Genomic DNA, 414 nt, shown 5'->3' on the forward strand with positions numbered 1-414 from the left:
AAAAAAAATGAAATATAGCATATGCCCTTATGATCATTAAATAATATTCATTATTATAGGTCTTTTTGTTTTGTTTTTTCTATATTAATTTATTGATGGAATCTAAAATTAAAGAAAAATAACATATCATTAAATACATTAATAATGTAAATAATAAAAATAATTCATTAATGGAATCTAAAATTAAAGAAAAATAACATATCATTAAATTCATTAATAATGTAAATAATAAAAATAATTAATAAATATGTCTTTGTTTGTTTGTTTTTCCATGTATTAAATCATAAGAGTTTATGTGCCAATTTTATTTTTAATTTGAGTAAATTAACATTCATGAATAATGTAAATAATAAAAATAATTAATAAATATCTCTTTGTTTGTTTGTTTTTCCATGTATTAATTAATATTCTAAA

This window comes from Primulina huaijiensis, chromosome 3 (genome assembly GCF_012295235.1).
Source record: "Primulina huaijiensis isolate GDHJ02 chromosome 3, ASM1229523v2, whole genome shotgun sequence".
NCBI classification, from domain to species: Eukaryota; Viridiplantae; Streptophyta; class Magnoliopsida; order Lamiales; family Gesneriaceae; genus Primulina; species Primulina huaijiensis.